Below are 20420 nucleotides of genomic sequence, written 5' to 3' on the forward strand. Positions count from 1 at the left end.
GAGCGGTGGCGCCCCCGGGTGGTCCCGGCGCGTCCCGCCGCCCGCAGCCCCTGCGCGCGGGGAGGGGAGACCCCGGGGCGCGGCCCCTCAGGGCTGAGGCGATGGCGGGAGCCGGGAGCAGGTGCGGACGGGATTGGGAGGGAAAGGGACCGTAAAGATCGTCCCGGGCCAGTCCTGCCAAGGGCAGGGACACATCCCATAACCCAGGCTGCTCCAAGCCCCGTTCAGCCTGGTGGGATGCAGGGGCAGCCACAGCTTCTCTGGACAACCTGTACCAGGGCCTCCCCACACTCACAGCGAGGAATTCCTTCCCCATATTCCATCTCTCAAAAGGGATTTGGTGGGGACCTAGGCTGAGATCTGCCACCTTTCAGAAAGCACCAGAGCCTTTCCCAAGCTTTGCCGGGCTTTGTGCCCTCCAGATTGTCTTTACTGAGCTCTACGGGCTCTGGAACCGCTTTCTGTCCTCACAGGTAGTTTTGGAAAAGGGCTGGTTTGTTCCATCCCATGAAGTTCCACCTCGCTCCAGCTGATGGCACGATTGGGAGCGTGTGGAGCCGAGGTTTTTCCCAGGAAGACAGACAGCCTGTTGGACAAGATCCCAGTTTTCCATCTCGGGTATCCGAGACAGAGCAGCCTCACACCCGGCTAGTGTTCGTTCCCACCCGGAATGAGAGCAGGGAAGAGCCTGGTTCTTATAAAATGAGAAAATAAATACGAGTCACCAGGTCAGGGATGGGACCGGAGTTAATCTGCGGGATGAGCAACCAGCAGTTGGAGGCTCCAAAGGATTTCCAGCCCCAGGAATAGGCTCCCACCAGCAGGAGTTAATGGGATGTCAGTTCACAGGAGAGCTTCCTTCCATGGGACATGTGGGATGGAGGCAATGATCCCTGCAGGCTTTCAGCTCCTCCTGTGTCTGACTTACAGCTGTGTGACCTTCCAAACACACAGCAAAGGGAAAATCTCAGGGAAAGTGGCAGCTGCCTTTGGCCTCATGCTGACAGTCGGCTCTGGTGTGTCCATTCCATGATCCCAAACTGGCTGGGCCACACACCTGGGCTGTCTTGGGGTGATCCTGTAACCCAAACAGCCTCTGGGGTGTCTGGGGTGCCTGGGGGGTCTGGGATGGTCCTTTTGGAGCAGCTGCTGCCTTGGGAATGTAGCTTTACAAGGCAAAAATGGATTTACATGAGGGGACAAATTCGCTCTCCTGACTATCTTGGCAGTTTGTGGATTTTGCTGTGTGAGCAAGAAAAAACAATAAATTTTACTGCTTATTTCAGGGAGGCAGAATTGCTTAACACTTTAAACCAGGACCAATTATTTTTCTTCCTGGCTCCATCTCATCACGTCTGACCTTAGGAAGGACGTCAGATCTCCTGCAAAATTCCCATATTTTAGGGTGACAGTAATCACTAAACCCTCCCAGGGAGTGGAACTGGTTAGTATTCAAAAAGGTCTTTAAGCTTCTTGTTGGTTCAGATTTTCCTAAAGCCACTGCTGCAACACCAGGTTTGCACTGTAAAATCAGTTTAAAGCAGCAGAAATTCTGCATTCCTTCTAAAACATGATGGCAGATTCCTGAGGGCTTTTCCAGGATGGTTCCTGTGTTGTTTGTGTTTTTGTCCTTTTGATTTTGGGTTCTGATTCAAAAATGGCCTTGGCAGGGCAGGTTTAATTGGTGCTGGCAGCTCTCAGATTTCACAGATGTTTCTCCATCATTTATGTTCAGATTCTGGAGTTGTCTCTGTAACCAAAAGACACCACTTTTGATTAATTTATTTCTTTATTAATTTTTTCTTTGTATTTCCAGGACAAGACGGGAGCTCTATGGGAACATGGGAACACACACAACTACACCACAAATCCTCTGAGCCAAGGAAACCCTGCAGGAGAGTGTCACGAGAGCCTTTTCCAGCAGGTATCCAGGATCCCTGGGCAGGCTGGGAGGGGAATCTCTGACAGCACAGGAACTTTTTTGCTCCTATAATGCGACTTCCCTGGGCTTCCTGTGCCGGCAGCACAGGGGTGTGTAACTCAAGCCATGATTTGGGAAGAAAGGAGCCTGCACACCCTGACTTCCTTGGGTGGAGAGCTTGGCAATCCTCACTTAGACCCTTTCCAGTCTGGGGTTTTGGCCTCGGGAGAAGGGGCCTGCTGGGGAGCTGCCCCTACAAACCTTGTCTGGATCTTCTTGCACCTTCCCAAGGCTCCTGGGTTTAGTCTGGGGCTTGTTCTACTTCAGCACTGGGGAACTTCACAATTACAGCAGTCCCGAGTGCCCCCCCTGTGCCAGGCAAGGGGCTCTGCTGCTTCCTGACGCTGCCCCTTCCCTCTTTGCCTTTTACAGCCCCTCCAAGTGCAATAAAACTGCTGATTCCCATTTAGTGGATAATGCTGGGCACTAACAAGCTCAGCTCCCTCTTAAAAGCCAGTGCTGGCCTCAGGAGATCTAATTTAGGAACACGTGGAAGGCCAGGGTGTCCTCCAGGGCTCTGGGGTGGGAGCTGCTCCGTGAGGATCTCCAGCCCGGTCGGCTGGCAGAGCCTGGAGTATTTCTGTCCATAGCCAAGCTGCCAGAGGCTCCCGGCCCCACCTGAGCATGATGCAGGACAGACTCACCTCTGCAGCAGGCATTTGTTCTCCCAGGAACTGGCAGCAGGATTCCATGGGAATTCCCATTTGTCCTTTGCCGTGGGCTTGAGCCACCACCTGCTTTCCCAAAGGTTTTGGGAGAGGATGGCAGAGCTCTCCAGAGCTCATCCCATGATGTCAGACTGGCCCAGCAGAGACAAGGATGAATTCACGAGAGCAAAGCAGAAAGGTTCTGCTGAAATACAAAGCGAAAAGGCCTCATTCCCAATGTGTGACAGTGTTTGGATGTGGGAAGGGATTTTTTGGATATAAATATTTTTGGAGAAATAAATATTGGAGAGGGACTTTGGAGAAGGGCTTGGAGTGCCAGGACACAGGACAGGGATGGATGGGATATTGGGAAGGAGTTCCTGGCTGGGAGAGTGGGGAGGCCCTGGCACAGGGTGCCCAGAGCAGCTGTGGCTGCCCCTGGATCCCTGGCAGTGCCCAAGGCCAGGCTGGACATTGGGGCTTGGAGCAGCCTGGGACAGTGGGAGGTGTCCCTGCCATGGCAGGGGTGGCACTGGATGGGCTCTAAGGTCCTTCCAACCCAAACCATCCTGGGAGTCTTGATTCTATAAACCTGTGTTCCCAGCAAGGACAGAACCCCCCAAAATCAGAACCCCCCAAAATGGTGACATCCAGCTCCAGAAATGCCATGGTGATGGGAGTGACAGGAAATGAAGGGGTCCTGGGTGTCCAGAGACAAGCAGGAGACATGAAAGCAGCCAGCTTCACCCTGGTCAATATGGTCTGCTTTAAACTCTGTTTTTACTTCAGATTTGGGCTGCCAATAACTCCTTCAAACAATGATCTAATGCCTGTGTGAATGTTTGTGAAACCTCACTGCTCTGGCAGGTTGAGCTCTTGCCAAGAAGCAATCACATGTAATTAGGGAGAAGGAATTGGAATCTCCTGGCCTTGCAGTGCAGCACATTTTCCAGTTGTGTTTGTCCCATTTGGACCATCTCATTCCTGGGGGTGTGCTCTGTGCTGGGGTTTGTGGGCCACGCTCCTGTCCTCAAGGGAATCTTTGGAGGCAGCACTGCCAAAAACCTGCTGGACAACTGGACATGAGGTACCTGTTCTGGGCTGGCCCTGCAGCTCTGCATCCCTGGCTTGGCTTTGGAGGGAAGGAAGGACATCAGGAATTCCATCTGCACTCCCCTGGGGCTGCCGCAGTTCCCTGAGGGAGCAGTCACAGACCAGCCCCTGATCAATTAATGGCCGTGGCCTGTCTGGGGAGAGCTTCCAAGGCAAAATGAAGGAAAAACTCTTCAGGATCATCAGCATCTCACCCGTGTGACAGCTGGAAATGGCTCCCCTGGTTCCCACCTGCTTATCCCTGCTTTTCCTTGGACACGGACGGGGTGACAAGGACAGAACTTGGCAGGGGCAGAGCCCACACGGAGTTTAGACCTCAGTCCCCACACTCTCATGTGGCACCTGAGGCCCCAAAGGACATTTTCAAGCAAGTTGGGAGTTTCGACATGGGAAGTTTGATGAGAAAACCCTTCTTGAAATTCCTGGAGCATCCTGAAATTCCCTTCACTCCCTTTTCCAGTTCTGGAGAACCAGACCTGTTGTGCAGTTCCTGGGGTGTTGTCCTGAAACAACAGGAGGTCGGGGACACACAGGTCAGGTCCTGTGGGACAAGGAGCTGTTATTTACGGAAGGAATCTTTTCCTGAAGGTGAGACAGAGAGGTGGATTCTGCCCTCCAGTGGGGCTTGAAATCCTAAATTCCAGCCAAGAGTCATCACATAAACTCGTGCTGAAGAACCTGACCTAGTTGGAATAATTGGAGGTAATTGTCAGCTCTTTCCAGATGACAAAACCCTTAATCACCAGCAGATGCTCAGCCAACCTCACAAAAAAGGCTGGAAACCCAGGGCGGAATGGGGAGGGCTGCTGTCCCAGAGGCACCGAGTTTCAGGAATGGGCAGCAATCTTCCTTAGGGGTTTTTCCAATACATGGTCAGACGCTGGGACCGGGGCAGTGGTTTGTGCTCATGGCCTGGGCATCCCTCCAGAAATCTGGAGTTGTGCCATGAGCACACAGCCGAGTGACACTGAAATATCTGGGAACAATCGGAGATGGGGCAACTCTGAAATGAGGAGCTGAAAGGTTGGGCTGCTCCATGGGTTCCTGTCCCAGATCATTGAATCCAGACTCTGAGATCCCTGAAGTCGCCTGGGGTTTCCTAAAGCTTGGGAAGCGTTTGATGTGAGTTGGCTGCACTCACACAAAGCTGCAGGAGTTGCCTCAGGTTCCACCTGGGAATTCCCTGCGTGTAGGCAAAGCCCTGAAGAGAGGAGATGGGATCTGATGGGGATCAGGATGCTGATGGAAGAGCAGGATTCCTGGCACTACCTGGGATATCCCAGTCTCAGCTGGGTTCCTGGGGGTGTGGAGACATTGTACAAGTAGAAATGGTCCTAGAAGGGTCTGACCCCACCAGACAATTAACCTGGATTGCTGATTAATCACAGAACTGTAGAACCGTGGAATGTCCTCAGTTGGGAGGGATCCACAAGGATCAGAGTCCGGCTCCTGGCCTTGCACAGACACCCCAACAATCCCACCCTGTGCCTGACAGCGTTGTCCAAACGCTCCTGGAGCTCTGGCAGCCTTGAGAATGTGACCATTCCCTGGCCAGAGCACTTGCAAATTCCAGGAACCCGGATTTCCAGAGGTGTTTTTCCTTCTGTACAATGAGATGGCGAAGGCATAGGAAAACTGGGAACCCCTGGAAGTGCTCAGAGCAAGGAGCTGCCCTTGTACCCAGGCAGAGGCTGTGACAGCTGGACTTTAATTACACAGTGCTGTAATGAGGCACTGGGAGGCTCTGGAGTGGCTCTCAGCACATTTGGTGTTTTACAGCCACGGGGATTCATCCCTTCCCGTACAACCTCCTGCAGTGGGACCAATAACCAGGGATCCTGCCTGGAAACCAACGGCTCCCCTGGGAACATGTCTGGGACAAGACTCATTCCCGGCTCTTTGAAGTGGGCAGTAATGTGGAAACAGTGACAGCAGCACCGTTCCCGTGAACCAGGGGTCTCCCATGGGGGCAGGGGCTCTGCAGCCAAAAAAGGGGGAAAAATGAACCAGCACACCTTTGGGAAGAGGTCGCTGTGCCCGGGATGGGTGTGCAGGGCTGGGCTGGCCTCCCTTCCTGGGATGGAGCTGCTGGCCCAGGGAAGGCTGGTTGGGGGCCATGACCTCCTGTTGGAGCACTCCAGACCGACGGAACTCAGCAGCTGCATGAACTGGTTGTGGCCTCAAGCAAAGGCCATTCCTCCGCCGCTGGCTCCTGCCAGATGGTCCCAGCCCAGGCTCAGGGCCTCACGTCCCCTCTCAGCTCTGCTTTTCATGTATCTCTCCCCAAAAAAAAGGGCTGGGCAAGTGCCAGACTCCAGCAAACCCTCCGGAGCCGTCCCCCAGCTCTGGCAGGTCACTGGTGCTGGAACCAAGTCCATGTCCTGCCTCTCCAGCCCAGACATCCTCCTTGGCTCTCTCTGCCAGCTCTGGAATGAAAAATGGCTCTGCTCTTCTGTCTGCTTCCATTCGAGTCCCTCTAGGAAAGAGCTCGTGTTCTCCAGCCCTGCGCTGCTGAAATTAGCACTGGCATCCTGCAGGATTCCAGGCTTGACTCGCGCCTCCAGGAGTGGGAAGAGCTGCCGAGACTGCAGAGACAAGTTGGCTGTGAGAGCCAAGTGTCCAAAAGAACACGTTCAGGAACAACACAGAGAGCAGGAGCTCCAGCACGGCAGGGAAATCATCCTGCTGAGGATAAAACTCCCAAAAAAAGTGTTCTTGGGGAGCCAGGAAGGGTTAAACCATGGCACAAGGTTTGGGACAGCTGCAGGATGCTGGAGTGGGCACTGGGATTGGAACCAGGATGACAGTTTTAGGTCACTCTAAGCTTTCTAATTACGCTTTTTTGGGGGGAAAAAAAGAAAAAAATGGTGTGTTTGATTCTGTAAGTGCTGAACATTCCACAATTGCTGTGTTTAATAAATACAGCAGGGGCTCCTAGGAGACTGAATGGGGCTGAATGAATGAAGTATGTGAGACATCTGAAACCTATTAGTTGGAGCAAACTGGTGGAGAGGCAGGAATTCTTCTCTTTTTAAAAATATTTATACATTTTCCTTTCATGTCAGGCCAACATCTTATTTGGGGTTATGTTCCAGTGGAAGGAAAGGTGTGTCGGGGGGAAATGCAGGGGGAGGGGAGGTGCAGATTTGGGTCAGGCCCAAAAGGAGCAGAAGGGCTGGGTGGCTTTAGGGCTATATTTTCCTTTTGGAATCGAACCCAGCACATTGATCCAGCAGGAGACTTTGCCCCAGCCTCAGTGGGGATGAATGTTTTGGGATTTGGTTCATTTTGGAGTGTTTAGGGGAGCTTGTCCCACCTGGAGCCCCTCGCTTGAGGCACCAGGAGAACTCCCCAGCCCTCTCCACATGAGGTTTATGGAGCCATGGGTCTGGTTTAATCTGGTTTGGGTATTTAGGCTGGAATTAGAGCGCACATCCAGTGTCTTCTTCACCACATGGACAGCTCCAGGAGGTCCCAACAGTGTCCAGCAGCAGCAGGAATGTGCCACATCCTGGAGGTTTCCACCCAGGCTTCTCCTCGTGCAGAATTACCTCACTGGCTTAGGAAAAGGCAGAAAAGTAGGGAAGATGGATGGGAAGGACACAGAACGTTCCCCCACGGAGTAAGCAGAGCTAACACCTCTTCAGGAGCCACTTCATCTGTGTGGAAGTCTTTGGAAAGGGAGAGAAAGAGTTGACAACACCGGTCTGGGCAGATCATTCCAAATGGAGCCCGAATTCCTGCTGGAAGCTGCACAAATCCGGGACAAGTCTCCACCTTTGGTGCTTCACTCTGTGTCTCAGGAGCCCACCCAAGGCTTGGAGTGACATCTGAGCTCACCTCTCCTTGTGCAGAGCTCTGGATCAAAGCTAAGGATGGTGTCAGAAAAGCCTGGATTTTGCAGTGTTTTTTCCAGCTGATAAGAGATATGTAAATGATCCCTGCTTTCCTGTGATCCCTAATGATCTTTATTCAGCCCACTTTTACTGCAGCACACACTCAACCCTTTCCCTCCAGGCTTCCTGAAATGAAAATGAGAAGTTTTAGGAAACTCGGAATTTGCAAATGTCTCCCATTATCCTTCTAATCTCCCCAAACTGATTAAATCAGAGGATATCTCCCCACTCCATAGGAAACAGATGTTCCTCTTGTAGCAGGGACATGCAGGAGACATCCTGAAATTTGTTTAATTTAGAGTCTCTTGGAGATGGGATTTTTTGGGGGTTACAGTCTCCGATGTCCAAGCTCAGATCTGGCTGAATTTGGAGTGGTGCCAGTAAGGAATTTCTGTGGAGTTTCTTTCCATCATTAGTGGAGAGAAACTCAACATCCCTGAGCTGAGAGCTTGGAAAATAACTTTGGAGTGGTTTTTGATGGCATCTTTCAGTCAGTTTAGAGGTGACAACATGACTGGGACATGGGATGAGGCTGGGTCTCATTTTGTAAGGGAATAGTGTAACCCATTCCAAGAGTCCATGAACGGATTTAACTCTTTCTGGAGCTGTAGGGAATGAGGCACTCGGGAAACATCCTTTTCCATCCCTCTGGTTGCACTTTCTCTGTGGCATCTGTTCCCCATCAGTGGGAGGATCTCAGTGGACTTCAGTCTCATCAGTTTTGTCCACCTGTAACTCTTGGGTTTTCACATCTCTCCTTTTTATGTCTTCTTTTTTACCACGTTCAAACACAATTCTGTTTTTGCTGAAGATGCCGGGGGAAGTTTCCCAGAGAAGCTGTGGCTGCCCCATCCCTGGAAGTGTCTGAGGCTGGACAGGGCTTGGAGCAGCCTGGGACAGTGGAAGGTGCCCCTGCCCTTGGTAGGGGGTAGAATGGGATCATCTTTAAGGCCTTTCCAGCCTAAACCATTCTGGGATTCTAAATGTCAGTGCTATTTCTAAAATATCTTGATTTTCCTCTGGATTGGAGGTTCTCAGTGTGTGTCCATCTGTGCATGTGTGGGTGGTGGTTGCATTTCAGAATTTCCACGACTGTTATAGCTCTTATGTTTTTTCCAAACAACTTCCTCCAGTGTGAGTTCTCCCTCCTGAAGGATCCGGACCCCACTCGGAAGAGTTCTCCATGTATGAGGGAAGCTGAATTCAATCTCTCACTGGAGATGATTTAAGGGTTCCTCCAAAGCAGAACCACGTAACAACAATGGAGAGTTGGTTTAGATATTGGACACATTTTCCACCCTCCACATGTTGATGGTGCCAGTAACAAACTGTGGAATAAACTCCTTGAGTGTGAGCCAAGAATTCCCTTCATCAGCCTTTTGCTAAGGTGCACAATTTATCCCAGTTTCTCCTGATTTACCCCAGCCTCAGCCTTGCTCAGACACATTCTCAAGGTGTGTCTCCTCCGAGCCTCTTGGGAGCACCATTTCCACGTCTGTTTGGACTGGCTGGACACGTCACCTCCCCTGTCCCTGTCCCTGGAGGGGGACGGGTGTCTCCGGGCAGGGACAGGTCCCGAGGGGGGAAGTGACCCATGGAATGTGAGGAGGAGGAGGAGCTGGAGCCCAGAGGTTGGATGGGGCAGCCCTGGCGGGTGCTGAGCTGTTCCTGAATTAAACACAACTCTGGTTAATTAAAGCAATTTAGGGCAGTGCTCTGGGGCGGGAAAGGCGATGGATTGGGAGCATTCCCAGAGTCCTGTCTGGGGACAGAGAGGGACACTGGCAGCAGCTGAAGGGGTGATGTGGACCCTAGACAAGGTGACTGCTGGGGATGTTTAATAAATCCCCTTCCTCCTGGGGAAGGCACTGATCTCTTCCCTCTGGGAGCAGGGACAGCACGCAGGGAACGGCTGGAGCTGTGTCAGGGTTGGGATGGAGATCAGGAAAGGTTCACCCACATGGGATGTGGGCAGGACTCACCCAGAGCTCCTGGGCTCCAGCTCCCCCCATCTCCCTGCTGTGCCTCGGTGGGGTTTCAGTGTTTGTGTCCTCAGTACCATCCTTGGAGCCTGATCCCAGCCTCTCCTTCAGGGAAAGACTGAGCCTGAGCACAGTAGCTGGGATAGATAATTTGCATCAGAATAAAGAATCCAAAAACTGGGATCAGCTTTTGACCAGAAACACAGCGTTCTTGGGCTGTGAGAAAATTCTACAAAAACAGCAAGTTCAGGCTCCCTGGCTGCTGAGTTTTGTCTGAACACAGAGGCTGAATACCATCAGAATAGTTTGTTTTATTTACAACTTGCCCGAAACCAGAGATTCCTGGGAGATTTCCAAGCCAGTCACTGAACCCAACTGGATTTTGGTTGCTCTATTGCCGGTGAACCTGAAATTCTGGAGCTGCTCTGATCCCTGCAGCACTTTGGTTGTCTCAGCTCCCTCTCCCAGCATCCCAGTGACCCTTTCACAATCTCTTTGTCAGGCTGTGGTTTATATTTGTCATGTTTCACATTCCCAATATATCATGGAAGGGGTTGGGTTGGAAGGGTCCTGAAGGACCATTCCCACTCCTGCCATGGGCAGGGACACCTCCCACTGTCCCAGGGTGCTCCAACCTGGCCTCGGACACTGTCAGGGATCCAGGGGCAGCCACAGCTGCTCTGGGAATTCCATCCCAGCCCCTCACCACCCTCACAGGATATTCCTTCCCGATATCCCATCCATCCCTGCCCTCTGGCAGTGGGAAGCCATTCCCTGTGTCCTGTCCCTCCATCCCGTGTCCCAAGTCCCTCTTGCCTCGCAGTTGCCTGTTGAAAGAAAAGGAGGTTTCCTGTGTTTTGTCGTGAGCACGGAGGGAGCAGAGCTGAGCCCGACTCCGGCAGATCCAAAGGTGGGGAAGCAGCCAAGGGCTTGGAATCCGTCCTGGGCTGGGAGCGGAGCAGAGCCCTGAGCTCAGCGCCGGGGCAGCTCCGCACATGGAACGTGACGGCTTTGGAGAACGGCACCTCTGCAGTCCTCAGTTCCAGGAATGTTCTAGGAAGTGGGCAGGAGCCTCCTGGTTTTGGTGAGAGTGGGAGCAGCCCGATGTCCCTGGAGTTCGCCTGTGGTCTCTCAGACGCTGCTGTGGCGCAGCAGCCGCGGTGTCCGGGTGGTGTTTGGGGCTTGGAGCCCCCCTGCCCCCCATTTCCCCTGAGTGCTTCCCTCCCTTTATCCCCTTCCCTCTCATCCCACCAAACCTTTTCCCTGCAGCTGGCAGAAAGTGGGATTTTCGAGTTAATACCAAAATAAACACAGCAGTGTCCAGCACAGGAGGGAGAGGGAAGGGGGAGAGCCAGGGGCTGGGGTGGACAAGGAGCACAGGGCTGTACATCCCAGAGAGCTGGAGGTGTTGCAGGATGGGAAAATCCTGAGGGAATCAGCAGAGCTGGGATGGGATCTGAGTCCTTTTCCAGATCCTGCAGCCTTAGGAGTGTTCCTTGTGGGATTTCTCTCCCTTTTCTCAGGCAGTGCTGAGCATTTGGGGTTTGTTCCAGGGCTCTTCTTTGTCGTGATGGGGAAAACATGAGCAGCGTCACTTCCCCACTCCCTGTAGCAGGAATAAAGCAGGAGCAGAAAAAAGAGCCTGGTGGGAGCCAAAGGTCTTGCAGAAGTTGCCTCCATGGAATGGCCGTGAGCAGAAATCTCCAAGGATTTTCCAGGAGCTTGCATATTGCCCCTGTGTTAGCCCAGGTTCCATTGACTTTGTGCCTGATTTGGGTCCTTTCCCCGGGGAATGCACACACACGAATGAATGGTTGGAAAAGTGGATCCAGCCTTTGCTGAGAAGGAGGAACTTGTGATACCCTCCAAACCCCTGCCAGTCCCAAAGCCTTGGGATCAGATCTTGCTTGGATTTTCCTCCTTCCTTCCTGCCCGTGCTCAATCGTTTCACCAAGCAGCTGGAATCCAGCACACGGCAGGAGCCTGGCTGTGAACAAGGAGTGGGAAGAGGGATGCTCAGGAATCTCTAGGGTGGGACTGGATAATCCTTAAGGTCCTTCCCACCCAAACTGTCCTGGGATCCTGTGGTTTATGATCCAAATGTGCCTTTATGCCCCACATCCCCTTCCTTTGTCCCAGCCAGGCAAACTCCTTCCCTGCACCCCAAATCCCTCTGGAAAAACACAAAGAGAACACAGAAGAATCCAACTGAGAGGCTGAAATTGGTTAAGGAGCAGGATTAGATCAAATATTTCCGAGCATCTGGGGCTTCTTGACCCCCCCAATGTGGCCCATCCCCGGCTGTCAGACCCTGAGCATTCCCAGAAGGAGTTAAGGGAGACCTGGGCGGGAGCCAAGAGCTTTTGCCGGAAGCTTTATCTTCCCCCCCAAAAATCTGATGTCTGGAGCTCTGGACAAGGCATTGTCTTCATAAAACACAACAAGAACAACAAAACAAGCCCTGCTATTCACAGCTCTGTAACAAGCCATAAAATGGGGGAAAAAAAGGCAAAAAAAAAAAGCCCTGGAAATGTAAGAGTTTTATTAAACTGGAACCATGTGTTTCCCATAGTCCCGTCTCCATAAGCTGTGCACATCCCGTCCATGTTTATGTTCTCCTCGGGGGTGTGAGGGGGTTTTTTCCATGCCTGGGAATGATTAGGAGGAGGGAGCCTGGATGAACTCATGTCTCCTGTGAGCAGCACCAGGAAACCTGCACACACTGGGAGAGGCACAAATCCTGCGGGAATGGCCGTGGAAACACCGGAGACTGGGAAGAGGGAAAGGCAAGGAACAAGGAAAAAGGAAAAAGGAAAATTCCAGCGGGGAAAAAGAGGAGAAGGTTGTCCCATGTGGCTCGTTGTAGAAAGTGTGTATTGAAGTGCTGGATTGAGGATATTCCCTGGATATTCCTGTGGGCCTGGAGCGATCCTGCCTCACCCAGGGAGGCTCGGAGAGGCCCTGGGCCATGTGTGGCTTAAACAGCCCCCCTTCCCTCCTGGGGTCTCCAGCACCCACCAGGGGTTCCTTAAATGAGGAGATTGATCCTAGAAAAGAGAGCAGCTCCCTGGAGACTTCAGGAGCCCAGGCAAGGAGAAGGGCCAGGTCTGGGATTTGCCAGGAGCCCTCGGCCTGGCTGGAGACATTTGGGCACAAGGAGTGGCCGCAGCATCCGTGGGCAACTGGGTGATGAAGTTGGAAGTTCAGATTTGAGCAGGAATGCCCCAGGAAGGAGGCTCAGAGGAGGAATTTCAGGGGAAATCTTGGGTAATGGGATATTTTTGGCTGGAATTGGCAATGCTGTGGTTGTTGTTTCCACGTGGGTGAACAGCCCTGGGGAAGACTGGGAAGGACTGGGAATCATCCCTGTACAGTGAGCAGGTGTGGTGACATCTGCACGGTGACAGAGCTTCAGAGAAGGGACATTACATCATGGAGAGTGACCTCAGAGATCCCAGAGATTACGGAATTTCACCCATTTTTCCTGGTCCTGAGCCCATTCCCTCCCTCCAACCAGTGCCTCTCCTCCTGCAGGACATCCAGGCTTGCCTGGGGCACCAAGGACTGGCAATCCATGATTTCCTGGGCATCTGGTTGCAGGTCCCAGGCTGGTTTAGGTTGGAAGTGCCCTCAAAGCTGCTCCCATTCCATGGGCAGGGAGACCTTCCATAGACCAGGTGCTGTTAAAACTTTCCTCCTTATTTCTCATCTGGAATCCTCTGGATGTGGCACCCAGCTGATGATGGGTTTTTTCCCCAATGATAAAAGTTTTTTTTCTATCCCACATTCCCCTTCTCCAGTGATAACCATGCCTGGCAATCAAGTTATCCCTCAGACTTCCTTTAGTTTTGATAAAGTGGCTCCCTCAGCTTTGCCAGCCCTGGGACCAGGGACTTTCTGCTGGCCTTTGATCCCTTTTGGAGCTGTTTTGCAGCTTCTGGGCCTCAGCTCATTCCCTTTGATGGCCCTGTCCTTATCCCTGTGGAAAACCCCTCCAGTTTGGGGTCTGCAAATGTTCCCAGCAGTACTTGGACATTTTTTGCTGTGTTGCTTCAAGCCCCATCCAACCTGGCCTTGGACATTTCCAGGGATGGGACAGCCACAGCTTCTTTGGGAATTTCATTCCAGGACCTCCCCACCCTCACAGGGAAAAATTCCTTCCTAATCTCCCACCTATCCCTGCCCTCTGTCCATGGGAAGCCATTCCCTGTGTCCTGTCCCTCCAGGACAGTTTAGGAAGGACACAGGCCATGCAGCCAGACGTGGGATAGTCAGGATGTGGGATTTGATGGTCATTCTGTTCCTTCAGCCTTTTAATTCCTCCTCTTGGTGAACGCCTTGAACACGTCCCAAAAATAAGGATTCGTAGGAGCGGAGCCAATGAACACCAGCACCTTTCCTGGCAGAATTCCCGCTCCCCCTGCAGCTGCACCAGCCCTGCGAGGCCAAACCCACCTCCTGCTCCGTGTCCGCCGCCAGCCAGGAGCGGCCTTTCCAAGGGAATGACTCCTGGAGCTGCTGGCACCGAGGGAAATGTGCTCCTGCTGCTGGGACCCAGCTGGCAGCGGGCAGAGGGAGCAGGAGAAAGAGGGGTTTGCACCTCCCAGGGAAGGCAGAGCTGAGCTGTTCCCTCCAATCTGTGAAGATTCAAAGGAAACAGATTTTCTGCTGGCTCTGGGTTTGTTCCCTCATTACCCCGAGCTGGGAAAGGGACCCTGCAGGATGGACTGGAGACACTGGGGGTGTCCTGGCCAAGGGTGACATCAGTGAGGGGCTGACCCCCAACGAGGGGACGGTGACTCGCACACGACCCTGACAGGCAGAGCCCTGAGCGAGCCAAAGGATTCCAAAGGAAAATCTCCTTTCCCCAGACCTTGGAATATGAATAATGTTTGCAAGACAACAAAATAATGATGCAACTCCCAGGGGACGTGGAAGGGTCTTTGCCAGACAGCTCAGACACAAAGGCTCTGCTGTGTGTGCTTCCTGCACTGATCTCATGGAATGCCAGGAATCATGGAATCCCAGACTCCCAGAATGATTGGGTTGGAAGGGACCTTGAGGATCAAACCACACCCCTCCGTCCTGGTGCAGTAAGTGGCCACCAGATCCCAGCGATTGCTGCACACAAATTTCTTCCCATCCCTTTTGGTCTTGCTGTGTTTTCCAGAAATTCCTTTCAAATGTGTCCTGAAGGTTTTGGACTCTTCCTAGACCAGTCAGACCAGTACCCAGCCAGACCCTCAGGGGCTGGGATAACTGATAAACCTCTGGAAGCCAGGTTTGGAGCAAGAGTCCTCCAGTCCTCCGGGGCCTGCTCGGGATAAAGGAGGCCATGGCCCACCTGGGGCAGGGAGGGAGTTTAGGATCTGGGTACCATCCATGAGGGGATGTTTGCATGGCAGGACAACTGTCCTTGGGGTAACTTGGATTAAGTTTGTTCCCCTCTTCCTTTGGGGGGCAGAGTCAGGCTCTGCTCCAGCATTTGGGATGTCCCAGGGAGGCCACGGGGCTGGATTTGCTGCTGGGGAGCAAAATCCAGTGTTTTGTGGCCCTGGACTGCAGCTGTGCCATGGCCAAGCTGCTCCACACAGGCTGAGCTGGGGCAGCTCCAGCCTTGCCTGGGTGGTCTGGCAGCTCCCGAGCTCCAGACGCTCCTTGTGCAGCCCCTTCCGAGGGGGAGAATCCCAGGACAGCGAGGGAAGGGAGGGATGCCCAGGCAGGAGGAGAGCTGAGAGAGTTTGCATTTACCAGCTGATTCTGCACAAAGAGCAAATCAAACCCTCTGGATCTCCTTGGAGCAGGATCAAATGAACACTTGGAGAAGAGTTAAAAAGGATCCATCCACCCCGAGCAGTCGGCGATGCTTGGCCTGACTGGTGCACCTTGGAATCACAGAATGTTCCTCCCCCCGTCAGCAGCTCCTCAGCCTTTGCTCACAGCTGTTCTCCTGTCCTGCTGAAATCCCATCAGCTTCTCACGTGGAGGATCCAGCACCTCTTGTCTCTCTCTCTTTCCATGTTCCTCTTCCTGCCTGAATTCCTGAGCCATGAACACCCCTGCTTTTCGAAGGAAGGGCTCTTCACACACCAAACAAGGTTTGCTCCAGTATTTTTCCTTTCTTTTCACATTTTTACTTCACCACAGAGCCCTGCTCAGCTGAGGGCGATGGGGAGAGGCCTCGTGAGTAACCCTGGAGTGTCATCCTTGCCCTCTGCTTCCCTCCTGAACCTCCCCAATCCCTGTGGATTCATTTCTTTGCTCCCTCCTTGTGCCGGCTGATGCTCTGGGCTCGGATTGGGCACAACGTTCCTGGGCATGGACCTGGTTTTTCCTCATTTGTGAAGGATGTTTTCCAGGAGGAATGCCCCCAACCTGTGCCTGCTCATGGCTTGGATGTGTTTGGAAGGCAAGTGCAGAGCTCTGCCCCATCCTCACCTTCAGGAGAATCCAGTGTGCATTCTGCAAACTGAGCTGTAGGAAGGGATGTCAATATTCCAGCTTTCCCTAAAGTTACCCTCTTGTTTTCCCTTGAAATCAGCTCACGTGGAATTCTCACCTTTCACAGGGGAAAGGGTGCTCATGTGGTCACTTGTGGTCACTAAAGCAAATTCCAGCTTCTCTATAGAAAATGGGTTTTTTCGGCTCTGCCTTGGCAGATCCAGGCAGCGAGTGGCTGGAAATCCTGCCCACGGCACTGAGCAGGAGTTCCTGGGATCTGGGGAGCTGGGCCAGGGCTCTCCATCTGTTCCAGCCCCGCTGCCAAGTTAAACTTCTGTGCTGCAGATTGCACAAAGGGGAGAAAAGAGCAACAAAAAAAGGTTGGAAAACGGGAAACTCAGAATCCAACCGAGGGCAAAGGGAGTGAGGTGGGGCTGGAGCAGACAGATGTGGTGGGGAGAGTCACATCTGCCTGGGGTGACCACTCCATGGCAGGGACACTCCACACCCCAGGAACAAGGGCTGGATGTGCCTCCAGCCCACCTGAGGGCAACAAGAAAGGTGTTTGTATCCCTGCTTGGAATTTCACAGGAAATGGAGGGATCGCCTTACTCCTGGCAGGAGAAAGAGGCAATTTTCCTTCTAAATCAGGCAGCTCCCGTGTCAAAAGTTCCACAGCGAAATCCCACTGCACTCAGAGCAGGGCTTTTTATGAATAAAATCTTAATAAATGTCCAGGGCTTGATTTTTCACAGCAGCCTCGCCTGGCTTTGATCTCCCCTTGCCTGGGCTCGGCCCCTGCCAAGCCAAAGAGGGAAAAAGTCCCTTTCCCTGGGTTTAAAGCAAAGGGTGTTTTTTTAAAGCTCTTGGCTGTGGAGCCGTGTGTGATACATCATCCCTCGGCCCCATCCCTCCTCTCCCAAATCCAGAGCACACACTGAAACAATTTCCCTGTGGTTTCCCTCCTTGGTGGAGTCGAATTCCTAGAAAACAAAAGGAATGTTGCAACCGTGGTCACAAGCTCGGAGGCTGGAAATGTTACACACGGCCGGGAGCCCTGGCGTGTCCTCAGCGGGGACCTGGGATCAGCCCTGGCTGGTGGCACCTCGATCCCAATCCCACATCCCTGGAGCATAATTCCTGCCACGTGAGTGTAAAATTAGGGAGTTTCTCCAGCCCTGGGAATTGCAGGAGGCAGCGAGCATTTAGGGAATTCTGTTGGCTCTTTGCCCCAGCTCTGAGGTCACTCAGAGCTCCCTGAGGTCTTGGTGTGGGTCTGACCTGGTCCTGTCTAAACCCAGAGTCTTGGGATGGGCACAGACTCATCCAAGTGAATCCACAATGAATGCAGAGCCAGGAATTCCTCCCTGGGAGGGCGGTGAGGCCCTGGGATAGATTCCCAGAGAAGCTGTGGCTGCTACAGGGAATCCCTTGGGATGTTTTTGGGGTTGGAGTTTTGTTTTTGTTTTTAAGGGCATCTGGACAAGGTGCAGGAGCAGGTTTATGTGGATCATCCCAGGAGGTGACAGCCACTGCCTGCTATTCCCTGTTGTCAGGAGATGGGATAATTCACATCCCTGGGATCACCTGTTCCCTGGGCTCATCCACTGAATTCTCTGGCTTGGAAAGTTCTCAGGAGCCCTCCTGTTCACACAGGACCTTTTTAATGTGTTCTTGGCGAACAAAGGTCACTGGACTGAGCCAAAGGTGAGGCAGGAGGGTGCTCCAGGCTGGTTATTTATTTAATGGCAGGGAGGAGGAGAAACCAGCCCGATTTGGGGCTAAAACGCTGCTGGTTGTGTGTGGGACTGGGAGCAAGGGAAGGAGTTAATGCTGTGGAAGAATTTCCCCGAGGAAAGCTCTGTCTGGGTTGGTTCCTGAGTGTCTCTCAGGAGCCTCATGTGGTGCTGCTCGCTGCCACTTTTGATCTCCAATTCCTTCTGAAATTCGATGGGAAGGTTCTGGAAATCCTGGGCAGTGCAGGTCCAGCAGCCACGTCCTCGTCCCCGTGCCCCCCTCGGCCCCTTTTTACCCCATTCCCACGGATTAAATCCCTCTGTTCCCTGCTTCCCGAGCAGAGTGAGCAGCGTGGGCTGGCCAGGACAGAGCCGTGCTGGGAGCTGGGAGCAGCAGCATCAGTCCCACATTCCCTGACCTCGGCTCTCTGCAAGGATTGCAGCACAAGAGCCTGAGCTGGCTTCTTTTTGCTGATTTTTTTTGAGATGACATCACGGTTCAGAGCTGTTGCTGCCCTGACAGCAGTTGTGTCATCCTGGGAGAAGCAGCACGGACTAATTTTAGCAGTTTTAAGATAGCACTTTTTAATAAAGGCAGGAATGGAAAAGTTCAAGGGGCTTTCAGTCAGCTTTGCTGGGGGTTCCTGACAGGCCCTGATGGGGCTGAACCAGCTCCACTTTGATACAGAAATGTAGGAAAGAGGTGAAAGAATCAGGGCTGACACCCAAATTCCCAGCTCTTGTCAGACTTGGAAGATCAAAGAACCCCGGGATGGTTTGGGTTGGAAGGGAACTTAAATCTCAGCTCATTCTATGGCAGGGACACCTTCCACTGTCCCAGGCTGCCCCAGCCTGGCCTCGGATGCTTCCAGGGATCCGGGGGCAGCCGCAGCTGCTCTGGGAAATCCATTCCAGGGCCTCCCCACCCTCCCAGGGAGGAATTCCTTCCCAATATCCCACCTAACCCCCCTCTCTGTCCATGTGAATCCATTCGCTGTGTCCTGTCCCTCCATCCCTTGTCCAATGTCCCTCTCCACGTTTCTTGTGGCTCCTTCAGGCATTGAAAATCCACAACTGGGTCAGCCCAGAGCTTCTCTTCTCCAGGCTGGACAATCCCAATTCCTGATATCCCAATTCCTGGTATCCCAGTTCCTGGTTTCCCAATTCCTGGTATCATTTCCTCCCAGAGAAAGAGCCATGAGCTTGCTGAGCATTAAACTGTAAAAGTTGAATTTGACAACTTTTAAGCAGCTTTAAACCCCTCCTCTGGGCATTTCCATGGTTTCAATGACATTAATTAATGAGGATCTCATCCTGTTTTCCCACAGGATTATCCCAGACAGTCCGTGTGCTACCTGGAGCTCCCCAAAATGAAGACATTGGATTTTTTTCTCTGCCCTCATTTGCATTATTTAGTGTCCACAGTTCCACCTGCTTGCACAGGAGAAATGGCAAAAATTCCTGAATCCAGACTGGGAAAAACTCATAAATCCATTCTGGGTTTGTTAAATAGCTTGAACAGATAATGAATCATCTGCAAATATTTGATTCCATTAATGAATGGTACAGTTATGGGCTGTACTTTTTCCCTTTCCAAACAACATTTGAGGAGCTTGAATAAATACAATAATTGAAAATTAATTTAAAAGCGCTTTAAAACCAAATCTGTATTATTTAAAATCAAATTCTATGTTCAGGTCAAGCTAAAATGTTCATCAAATCACCCCAAAATCAAATCACCCCTAAATGACTCCTCCTTTCTCTTCATTTCTCATTCGGCCCAGGGCACCAAAAAACTCAATTACTCCGAAGGTTCTACTCCCAGCACATAATTAATAATACTAATAATTAATCACAAGCGCTTTTCCACTGCACCTCACACATTAAGAATGAAACCCTTCCCAGGCAGTTCCTCTTGGTGCCAGCTCCTTGAGCTGAGCCTAAGCTGCGTTTAAGGCCTCTCTCCTCCTCGAGAGGCAGGAAAATGTCATTTTTTGGTTTTTCCTGGCTATTTTTTCCCATGTGATGTCCCAGTCCTGCCCTTCCCAGGCAGGTAAAGCCCAGGCTGATTCAAGCTGGAATGGGGGCAGGATCAGGCTCGGGGAATGGGAATGGGAACAGGAATAGGAACGGGAATGGGAACAGGAAGGGGAATGGGAATGGGAATGGGAACGGGAACGGGAACGGGAATGGGGATGGGAATGGGAATGGGAATGGGAATGGGAACGGGAATGGGAACGGGAATGGGAATAGGAACGGGAATGGGAACAGGAATGGGAACGGGAATGGGGATGGGAATGGGAATGGAACGGGAATGGGAATAGGAATGGGAACAGGAATGGGAACGGGAATGGGAATAGGAACGGGAATGGGAACAGGAATGGGAACGGGAATGGGAACAGGAATGGGAATGGGAAGGGGAATGGGAATGGGGATGGGAACATGAACGGGGATGGGAATGGGAACGGGAACGGGAACAGGGATGGGAACGGGAAAGGGAATGGGAATGGGAACGGGAAAGGGGACGGGAATGGGAACGGGAAAGGGGATGGGAATGGGGACAGGAAAGGGAACGGGAATGGGAACAGAAATGGGAATTGTCTCCTGGCAGAGCTCAGAAGTGT

At 52.4% G+C, this 20420-nt stretch overlaps 1 long non-coding RNA gene across 1 annotated transcript; it reads left to right on the forward strand.

The window, feature by feature from the left end:
- Positions 1–36: 36 nt before the first annotated feature.
- LOC109146328 lies at positions 37–19437 on the forward strand. The gene is made up of 3 exons (XR_005603717.1): positions 37–121; positions 1817–1924; positions 19125–19437. It is a non-coding gene; the product is annotated as an uncharacterized LOC109146328 (long non-coding RNA).
- The last annotated feature ends 983 nt before the right edge of the window (positions 19438–20420 follow it).

Source organism: Corvus cornix, chromosome 28 (assembly GCF_000738735.6).
Source record: "Corvus cornix cornix isolate S_Up_H32 chromosome 28, ASM73873v5, whole genome shotgun sequence".
Classification (NCBI taxonomy): domain Eukaryota; kingdom Metazoa; phylum Chordata; class Aves; order Passeriformes; family Corvidae; genus Corvus; species Corvus cornix.